Source organism: Mus pahari, chromosome 18 (genome assembly GCF_900095145.1).
Source record: "Mus pahari chromosome 18, PAHARI_EIJ_v1.1, whole genome shotgun sequence".
NCBI classification, from domain to species: Eukaryota; Metazoa; Chordata; class Mammalia; order Rodentia; family Muridae; genus Mus; species Mus pahari.
This window is the reverse complement of record NC_034607.1, coordinates 23,440,769-23,447,707: the sequence shown is the minus strand read 5'-3', so window position 1 is coordinate 23,447,707 and position 6,939 is coordinate 23,440,769. Positions and strand designations below refer to the sequence as shown.

The 6,939-nt window shown below is 52.2% G+C and overlaps 1 protein-coding gene across 7 annotated transcripts in view; it reads right to left on the bottom strand.

The window, feature by feature from the left end:
• The window catches only part of Kdm4b (lysine demethylase 4B), a 79,493-nt gene that overhangs the window by 59,803 nt on the left and 12,751 nt on the right, over positions 1-6,939 (bottom strand). For 5 of the 7 annotated variants that reach the window (XM_029531251.1, XM_029531252.1, XM_029531253.1 and 2 more), the window contains exon 2: positions 1,335-1,443. The exons of the other annotated variants lie outside the window; for them this stretch is intronic. The gene's annotated coding sequence lies outside the window, so the exon portion shown is untranslated. The remainder of the gene's footprint in view (positions 1-1,334; positions 1,444-6,939) is intronic. 7 annotated transcript variants of the gene reach the window in all.

Below are 6,939 nucleotides of genomic sequence, written 5' to 3'. Positions count from 1 at the left end.
GGACCCTCCCTGTGTGTCCAGCGGACCCTCCCTGTGTGTCCAGAGGACCCTCCCTGTGCAGTACCTCACTGTCAATTCCTTAGCTTCCTTCTGGGAGCTGGGAAGGAACCCAGGTTCATCCTGGCTCAGAAAACCTTGTTTGAGGGCAAAGGCTGCCTGGGGCACAGCTAAGCTTGAAGGACAAAAGCAGTTGTTTTAAGAGGTTAAGACAGAAATGACTTCCAAGCCAGAGTCACCTGTCCACTGTCTCTCAGCCACTAGTGATCCACACCGCCTACAGTAGCTCTGGTCATTTTGAGCCCAACAGGCAATAATCTCTGGTACAAGGCTCTACTGTGCCAGCTTTGAGTTAATAAAGCTCAATCCAAACAGGGAGTCCCACCTAAGATACTTAGCCAGGCCTTGCAGGTCAAGCCTTTTGAGCCGTGGCTTCCCTGTCCACAGCAAGTGGAAAGGCTTCCCCCAGCTCCAATCTGCAATGGCCTGGCCAGCTCAATGGCCTTGCAAAATCACCTCGCTGGGAGTCATCCCTGAACCAGAGAGGCGGCAATGAGCCCACTGGGCAATGGCATTTGTCTCCATGGCTTAGAGCCAACATGAAGCCCAGCTCAAAACCCCAAATATTTACCTACAACTTGATAGCCCCATCTGGGCGTTTCTCAGCCCTGCACCTTCCTGGGGAACCCTGAGCCACTGCAGATGCCCCTACTAAATTAGCCCTATCCAAGCTGCAGAGCGGTGTAGTGGTCATGCCCAAATTCGCACACCAGGCCCAGAATTGTGTCCCTAGCCCCAGATACAAACAAACCCACCTGGCTTCCTGAGGGCAGAGGGACCTGCTATATGAAAGGGTGACTTGTGCCTTTCAAGGGGAGCTGAGAAGGGCATGGGTGGAAACAACATCTCACACTGGGCGGGGACTCTGACGGCCACCACAGACACATGGTGGAGCACTGGACAGTGCATTAACATGATTCACACTTCACAGAGAGGCTGGGGTGTGACTTGGTGCTAAGCATGGATCAGCATGCACAAGGCCCTGGGTTCACCCCTGAAAACACTATCCCACAAACAGGCTCTTTCTGTGGACACGTCTGTGTGTGTCCACGCGAGAAGCAGCAGCACCCTGCAAGGTGCAGATGAAAGCTATGTGTGCTTGTGAGTGCAGGGCTGTGCAGACGCCAGGAGTTTTGATCACTTGAAGTTAAAGCTGCGTAGTTGTAGCCCCTGATAAGGGTGCTGGTCCTCTAGAAGAGCAGCCGCTGCTCTTAAGCACCAGACATCTCTCCAGCACTCAGGCCAGCCAACCTGTCTCCCTGGGCCTGGCCACTTACCTGACGGTTCCAGAAGATTCCAAGGGGCTGAAGTGGCCAGATGGCCCAGGCTCAAGGAAGCAGGCAGGATGCTTCCTGTCAGGTACCTCCAGCAGTAGCAGTGTCCTGCCTACAAGGTGCAGATGAGAGCTTATGACTAAGCTGCACGGCTGCAGCCCCTGCCTGTCCAACCAGGCACAGTCCTTTCCTTTTCATTGTTCAACAAATAGGCTGTCCCCAGCTCTCTGCTGCCCCACTGTGAGCTAGCACAGTGAGAGCTGGGCACAGTCAAGTAACAACGGAGAAGCCGCAGACAGCTACTGATTTTCAAGTTTAGCCAAGTGTAAAGGCACATGCCTGTCAACCCAGCACTCGGGAGGTGGAAGAGGGGCAGGAACCTGAGGCCAGCATCAGCTACACACCAAGTCTGAGGCATACCTGGGCTACATAAGACACACTGCAAGTCTCAGCTACACACCAAGTCTGGGGTCAGCCTGGGCTACACCTGGCCTCAAAGAGTACAAAGTGTCTGGCTCCTTTCAAAGCCTCTAACCTTTAGAGTTAGGTCAGTGTAGTCCCCACTAGTGCACAGGGACTCATATGCTCAGGGCTTGGTGACAAGAAGTGCCACTGGGGCACTAGGACCTTGTGACTGGAGCCTGTGGCTGAGGTTACCAATCTGCAACCTTTATGGCCCCCACCTATGTCTTTTGTCCCAGCTGTCCTGGGCTCTAGCTTCCTTTGTCACTGCTCAGATGCTCAGTCTTGCCCAACCTAGCCCATCCCTGAGGAAAGCTCTTCCCCCATACACTTCCTAAGTAGTGACAGGCTGACAACCTTCCCAGCACCCAAGACCCACCACACCACACCCCCACTGTCACCATGCCTTCAGAATGCCCTGGGCTGGTCTTCCTGGGCCCAGCACCTGCAAGGGCCCCATTCTCTCCCCCTCCTCCTCTGCTGTCTGGAGACTGCCCCGTCCCTGGGGCTCTTGACCTTGCCCCTGCTGTCTCCCACTCTGCCTAGCAGGCCTAGCACCAACTCACAACTTTCTGAAAGAGCAGAGAAGCCAACAGAGGAGCTGGAGAGATGGCTCAGTAGGTGAGAGTGCTTGCTACACAGGACCTGAGTTCAAATCCCAGCACCCAGGCAAAGGGCAGCACTGAGCTGCCAGAAGGGGTAAGGGAGTGGTGGGTATGGGTATGGGGAGTGGAGGTAGGGGTGTTTATAGAGATAGGAGCTTGCTGACTACCAGTCTAGAAAAAAAAAAAAAAAAAAAAAAAAAAAAAAAAAGAGTTATCAAACAGCTCAGAATAGGAAAGTTCCAAGAACTGAACAAGACTAGGTGGGAGGTAGCTGGGGCAGCCATGGGTTCCAGCCCCAGCACCTCCAGCAATAAGAGACCTGGTCCTTGCTAAGCAAGAGCTACCATGCAAGAGCTACCAGAGTTGAGATTTCTAAATAGACCCACACTAAAGATCTGTGCTAAGGCTAGACCCATTAGTGGGGAGAGAGTGGATTTTGTTCAAGAAAAGTTCCTGCATTCTACATAGATGAATGAATTTAGACCCCCACACCACACACAAAAATAATTCTAAATCAGTCCAGAACAAATGTTAAAATCAACCATCAAACCCTAAGAATATTTGCGGCCTTGAAGCAGGTAGCTTTCAGACAAGGGGTAAGAGGAGACATGCACTGGCCTCTGAACTCAAAGGCTGCCGCTCTCTTTTATCATGGCTCTCAGGAAATTCCTGAGACCAGAGTTCAGAAAAGTCTTCACCACTCAAGCACAGGAGACAGGAGGCCAGTGCCCAGAACACACACTGCGCTCAGCGCTTGTCCTGCCAGTTCCATGTCCACTTGACACAAGCTAGAGTCATCAGAGAGGAGGGAGCCTCAGCTGAGAAATGCCTCCATGACATTTAACTGTAGGGAAGCCTGTAAGACAGTTTCTTAATTAGGGATTGATGAAGGAGTGTCCAGCCCACTGTGGGTGGGGCCATGCCTGGGCTGGCAGTCTTGGGTTCTATCAGCAACAGGCTGAACAAGCCATGGGAAGCAAGCCAGTAAACAGTAAACGTCACCCTCCAGGGTCTCTACGCCAGCTCCTGCCTCCAGGTTCCTGTGCTACTCGAGTTCCTTCAGTAATAGACTACAATATGGACGTATAAACCCAAAAAACCCTTTCCTCCCCAATTTGCTTTGGTCATGGTATTTCATCACAGTATTGAAACCCTAAGATACCACTCAACCACAAAAAAAGGGACCAGCATTCAGAACATAGAGCCCATGACACTCAAACAAAGACAAGCCATGAAAAGTAAGGCAAGAGCCAGGCGTGGTGGTGCACGCCTTTAGTCCCAGCACTCGGGAGGCAGAGGCAGGCGGATTTCTGAGTTCGAGGCCAGCCTGGTCTACAAAGTGAGTTCCAGGACAGCCAGGGCTACACAGAGAAACCCTGTCTCGAAAAACCAAAAAAAAAAAAAAAGAAAAAAGAAANAAAAAAAAAAAAGAAAAGAAAAGTCAGGGGTCTGAGTAGACACTTCCTCGGGGACATGTGAGGCCAACAGAAGCAGCTGCTAGCACACAGCAGCGGAGCAGTCACACTGGAGATGGAGGAGCATACTCTTGACCTGCACTGGGCATAGACTCTATCGTGGTTCTGAAAGAGCTGTAGAGAAGAGCTGACACGCTTGAGCAGACGGCCACTGCAGCATCACAGCTCTTGTACATCACAGGTGTCCCAGGCCGGCCACCAAGGAGACCAAGGGGCCACAGAAAGCCACTGCCTCAGCAGGTAGCAGCCTGTCTGGACAAGAGCCCACACTTCACATGACTCCCCACTTCTTCCCAGCCTAAGTCCCCAAAATAGCAACCCAAGCAGGACACAGCTGCCACAAAAAGGGGTTCCCAGTGTTGCTGCAGATCCCTCTTGGCCCTAGATAGGTGCAGGAACAGGAAGCAGGGGCCAGAGCCAGGCTCTGCTCCCACAGAGAGCTCCCAGCAGATGTGTTTCTCCCCAGCATCTCTGGGGTGTCATTAGGCTCAAGCTATAGTCTTGGAGCTCTAAACTGAGCCTTGGCTGACATGATCACACAGGTACCAGGCAAGTGACTCAAGGGGGACTCTTCAGCCTTCCCAACACCAACTCTATCCGGACAGGTCAAGACAGAGATGACCAGGGACAGGCCACATCCCTGCCGAGGGAGGATGAATGTGAGGCCAAAGTTTGTGACAACAGGGTAGCTGCAGATGGCAGAAACAGCCAGGCCACTGCCTTCTGCCACAAGCAAGGCCCTGGGACAGGGGGATACCCAGGAGTCTCGCTATAATCACTAGGGGAACTCAAGAATACCCCACCGGTACACCCACCACTTTCCCGAAGGACAATCTGTCCACAGTCCTACCCCTTCAATTCTGATGCTACCGTTGTAGTCTAACCCATAATAATCACCTGCCACCTGGGAACAATGGGATCTGCCCAAGCCATAGAAGAGTGGTCCATAGACCTGAGGGGACAAGTGACCAGGCATACCATGGACATTAACATCTTAGTGGCGTGAATGACGGCCAGCTGCTCTGAGGAGGACATTTTAAATTACTTTGATTACATTTTCATTTGTTCATCTTGTATGTGAGTGCACACGCCATGATCCAGGTGTAGCAGTCAGAGGACAACGTGTCACCATGTGGCCTGACATGGCCGCAAGCTCCTCCTACCACTGAGCCCTCCTACCAACCTGGAACTGCTTTCCTCTTGAAGTCAATCATACTGGTCCCCCAGGACTTTGTCTCATAAATGGAAAGTGGAATATAAGAGGGCCGAGACACAGCTCAAGATGGCGGCGCATGCCTGTCATCCTTGGTCTCATGAGCAAAAGCAGGGGATTTAGGAGTTTAAGGCTATCTGGGGCTACGAAGCCAGACTCTGTCTCGAAAAACAGCAAAAATCAAATATTAACTGTCAGGCATGGTGGCACACATCTTTAATCCCAGCACTGAGGAGTGGACACAGAATTCTGTGAGTTTAAGCCCAGCGAAGGCCAAGAACAGGACAGGGCAGGGCTACACAGTGAGACCCTATCTGAAAAACCCAGAAAGGAAGGAAGGAAGAAAACTGAATTAAATACAAGTTGGAGGGCTAGGCACACCAGCTGCTCCTCTGTGGCATCCTCTGTCCCTAGCACCATGTCAGATGGCTCCAGCTCCAGGGACCTGACGCCCTCTCTGGCCTCCACAGGCACTGTACTCATACACAGGTAATTTAATTAAATGCTAACATTTAAAAACTATAAAATAAAATCAATAAAAGTTGGGAGCTGAGACAGTTCAACAGGTAAAGGTGCTTGCTGCCAAGCCTTGGAGTCCTGATGGTGGGAAGGGAAACTGAGGCCTGATACGTGTTCTCTGAGCTCCCACGCATACTGAGGAAGACCACCCTCATACACACAGAGAGGTAAAGAAATAACCAAACGCAACTTTTAAAAAGCCAAGTCAAGCTGGGCGGTGGTGGCGCACACCTTTAATCCCAGCACTCGGGAGGCAGAGGCAGGCGGATTTATGAATTCGAGGCCAGCCTGGTCTAAAAAGTGAGTTCCAGGACAGCCAGGGCTATACAGAGAAACCCTATCTCGAGAAAAAAAAAGAAAAAAAAAAAAAAGCCAAGTCAAAGTTGGGAGAAATGTCAAAACTCCCCTGGAAAATGACTGAATGGCAAAACCTAGCTTCTTTAGGAAGTACAAAAAAAGGGCCTTACTCTGCTCAGGAAGTTGAAGCCAGCCAAGAAGCCAAGAGGTCCCTGCAGCCCAGGGTGCAGACACTGTGAGCAGGAATAGCATGGCCTGCTGGTGAGGCGGGGAATGGCATGTGGACCTAGGGCCACAGAGGGCTCCAAGAGAGGCCTTTGAAGCAGCTGACAAGGTCTCCCTCTAGCACATGGGGAACTGTAACCGCTGTGCTGCAAGGTGGCACTGCAGACACTGGGGCACAGGCTGAGCAGAGGACACTGGCTGCACAGAGGCCTGAGGGGCTGGCCTGTGGGCTCCCCGCCCAGAGCCTCTGAGCGAGACTGTGAGATACAGGGGCAGCAGGCAGGGCAGTGACATTCACACAATGCACCTTCCCAGCAGACCCAACACTGAGCCTTGTTCACCATCCATGCTCCAACGGCATCAGAAACTGAAACCTGCAGGGCCCTGCTCAGACAGGAGGAGGAACAAAGAAAGGACTTTATTTCAAGTGAAGGCAGTATAGCCACGGCAAGGGACAGGACCACAGAACCTGCACAACAGCCTGAACCGTGCACCTAAACACAGAGGACACTGCTCCTCTGGGGACTCTCAGTGCAGACAGTGGATCTTACTGTCAGCAGAGGAAGCTTGTCACAGGAGCTGAGGGGTCTAAGGGACACTGATGGGAACTGCAGGCCTTGGTGTGAACTCACAGTACTGCTGCTGGGAAGAGGGTGGAAGGGGGTATGAGCAAGCAGGTGGACAAATGGGTGGGAGGGTGGTGGGTGGATGGATGGATGGATGGACAGATGGGTGGATGGATGGACAGATGGGTGGATGGGTGGGTGGGTGCATGGATGGACGGATGGGTGGGTGGGTGGATGAATGAATGG